We start from the raw sequence: 3,860 nt of genomic DNA, 5'->3' as shown, positions 1-3,860 counted from the left end.
TCCATATACTCGCATAATGATTGTCAACATTACTTGCACCATAAGCACACTGAAAATGCCAACTGAAAATGTTGTCAGAAAATGAAGCCATGTTGACTATTTAAACATTATACAGTTATTCTATGATTTTTCTCTTGATTATCGCTCATGGCAGATGAAAGTAAACCAATTACGTTTTTCTGAGGTGCTTGCTACTTGTGCATTCTAACATCAAAGACAATAAAGAAGATGCTACACACTATGCTCCATGTTTTATTTCCACGTTTTGGCCATCTGTCCTCTTGAGTTTGAGTTCTTTATTTTCTTAGCTGAATGCTTCTTGGTACAAGAGTTAAGAACTATTATTCTATCAGAGCAACAAGGGCCAGATCGGAGCAGAACTCAACCCAGAGTAAGCCTATGTTATAACCTTACTGTGGACAAAATTGTAATGGCTATGTATTCAGTCTATGACTTAAAGGGACACTGTGTGAAATTTTTAATTGTTTATTTCCAGAATTCATGCTGTCCATTCACTAATGTTGCCCTTTTCATGAATACTTACCACCACCATCAAATTCTAAGTATTCATTAGGACTGTAAAAATTGCACTTTTCATACATGAAAAGGGGGATCTTCTCCATGGTCCGCCATTTTGAATTTCCAAAAATAGCCATTTGTAGCTGCAAAAATGACTGTACTTGGACCATAATAGAGAATATTTGTTTATTACTCAGTAAACTTTCATGTAAAGATCAAAATTGGCAATAGGCAGCCCAGTTTCAATGAGCAGCATAGTTGCAGTACCCTTTTTGACCATTTCCTGCACAGTGTACATTTAACGCTCTCGGTACAATGTTGTTATGATGTAGTGTTTTCAGCCAATTGTGAATACGTCCGCTGGCGGGAGCATCTGCAGTAAGAGGCTGCTAGCCGATTTCAGTCCAAAATCAGTGGAGCATGGGCCAACCCAGCCACACCTAAGGCTTTCCCCCTGTTGAGATCCCCGACCAACCCAGCCACACCTAGCACTTTCCCCCTGTTTTGCTACTTGGTGCTGAGGGGAGATTCCTGAGTGAGTCCTAATATCCGACTGTGAAGATGGAAAGAACTGTGTGAGTCATCACTAGAGGAAGCAAAGGCTTAGTTCACTATTATGAATAAAAGGCTTAGTTCACTATTATGAAGCAAAGGCTTAGTTCACTATTATGAATAAAAGGCTTAGTTCACTATTATGAAGCAAAGGCTTAGTTCACTATTATGAATAAAAGGCTTAGTTCACTATTATGAATAAAAGGCTTAGTTCACTATTATGAATAAAAGGCTTAGTTCACTATTATGAATAAAAGGCTTAGTTCACTATTATGAATAAAAGGCTTAGTTCACTATTATGAATAAAAGGCTTAGTTCACTATTATGAATAAAAGGCTTAGTTCACTATTATGAATAAAAGGCTTAGTTCACTATTATGAAGCAAAGGCTTAGTTCACTATTATGAAGCAAAGGCTTAGTTCACTATTATGAATAAAAGGCTTAGTTCACTATTATGAATAAAAGGCTTAGTTCACTATTATGAATAAAAGGCTTAGTTCACTATTATGAAGCAAAGGCTTAGTTCACTATTATGAATAAAAGGCTTAGTTCACTATTATGAATAAAAGGCTTAGTTCACTATTATGAAGCAAAGGCTTAGTTCACTATTATGAATAAAAGGCTTAGTTCACTATTATGAATAAAAGGCTTAGTTCACTATTATGAATAAAAGGCTTAGTTCACTATTATGAAGCAAAGGCTTAGTTCACTATTATGAATAAAAGGCTTACTTCACCGTTCTGTCTGAGGTGAGGTGAGTTGAGGTGAGGTGAGGAAACGATATGATGCCCAGCCTTATTCACTAATATGAATGAAAGGGAAGAAAATATGTTTCTTCATGGATGTATTTTTAAGTTCTTTCTGATTTATTTTCAGACTAACATATTAATAAGCATCTTCATCTGAGCCTATAGGTCTAAATGAAAATAAGAAATGACTAAAAAAGAAAGCAGATTTTCTTCCCTTTTATTCAAGTCTGGTCCTACACTGGTTGCATCGGATTGCAACTAGAAGCGCAGAGTATGTGTACATGTCCTTTGGTCTTCAAGCTTCCCAGTCTGAGCTGAGGAAACGATGCCATGTCCAGCCTGAATCCAATGGGCTGTACTGCAATGAAGACGTCATGATGCGCGTTGAGGCTGAACTGGAAAAGCAGAGTTGAGTTGACCGTAAGGAAGGCCACATGTGTGTGGAGATCCTCATCGGCCAGAGTTGAGTTCACCGTAAGAAAGACCACACGTCATCTCATCGGCCAGAGTTGAGTTCAACGTAAGAAAGACCACACGTCATCTCATCGGCCAGAGTTGAGTTCAACGTAAGAAAGACCACACGTCATCTCATCGGCCAGAGTTGAGTTCAACGTAAGAAAGATGTGTGGCGATCCTCATTCATCCAGGTCAATTTAGGCAACAGGTCTTCTCTCAAGAGGTTCCCAGAACTATCAGAAATAAAACTGATGTGGTCTCTTGTACTGTTCTCCGGCCTACCAGAATGGCGCCCGCACCAGTTACGTTCCGTACTAAAGTACTTACCTGCGAACCATTTGCATTCATGTTCTACAAACACTTTGAATGCAGCGTTATCCTGGACAACACCCTGACTGAGCTATTTCCCATCAAATCTGCAGTCAGACAGGGATGCGCCCTCTCTCCTGTTACTTATCACCATCGACTGGGTAATGCTGCAAACAACAGCTGACCGTCCCCGTGGAATCCAATGGACACCCTTCTCCTTTTTGGAAGACCTTGACTCCGTGGACGATCTTGCGATTATGTCATCCACACATAGCCACCTCCAGGAAAAGAGCAACCGGCTAAACAGCTATGCAAAGCAAACTGGTCTGTGCATCAACCAAGCAAAGACCCAGGTGATGTGCATCAACAGACCCAGGTGGTGTGCATCAACACTTCAACAACTCGACCAATCACCATCAACGGAGAGGCACTAAAATGTGTTGAGGGCCATATCTGGCTATATACTAGAACTAGGCTTATGATATGGGCTACATATGGGTTACGACTAGGTTTATGCTCCATATGGGCTTTATGTTCCTTAATAAAGACTCAGTAAATAATTAACTAATGATGAATAAAACATTAACAAATGTTTTTATTATTAACTAAGCTTTATTAATGCTTTATAAAATATCTACAAATGATATCTGCAAGATTTTACACACCTTATAACAGAGTATTTTATTCATTTACAAGCAACTTGTAAATGTTTGATAAATATAAATAACATACCATTTCCTAGTCATTTACAAGCATTTGTTTACATTTCCTAGTCATTTACAAACGTTTGTTAATGTTTTGTTCATCAATAGTTAATTATTTATTAAGTCTTTATAATGCTTTTTGCATCCATTATTCTAAAGTGTTACCTAGAAATACTGTATTGACAATATCCAAAACTGTATAGGCGTATGGGCCAGGTTTGGGCTGCATACATCAGGGCTAGACAGTATAACCAGTGTGACTAATTTTGCGTTTATCTGAAGATGATTTCAGTCAAGAGGTCAGAAAATGTAGTTCTGCCACCACCATCAGTGTGGAAGTGTGTGGAAGTGTGTAGGCTCCTCAGTGTCCTTTGTCCTGCACCTTAACTAGAGATGTGCATAATCTTACTCCTCAATTCATTACAGTAGAAAGACTAGGTCTATGCTCTGTTTGCCCATGTGTTCTGCTGTGTGTGTGTGTGTGTGTGCGTGTGTGTGTGTGTGTGTGTGTGTGTGTGTGTGTGTGTGTGTGTGTGTGTGTGTGTGTGTGTGTGTGTGTGTGTGTGTGTGT

Source organism: Engraulis encrasicolus, chromosome 14, assembly GCF_034702125.1.
Source record: "Engraulis encrasicolus isolate BLACKSEA-1 chromosome 14, IST_EnEncr_1.0, whole genome shotgun sequence".
NCBI lineage: Eukaryota > Metazoa > Chordata > Actinopteri > Clupeiformes > Engraulidae > Engraulis > Engraulis encrasicolus.
The sequence above is the reverse complement of the archived record's forward strand: the minus strand, read 5'-3'. Positions refer to the sequence as shown.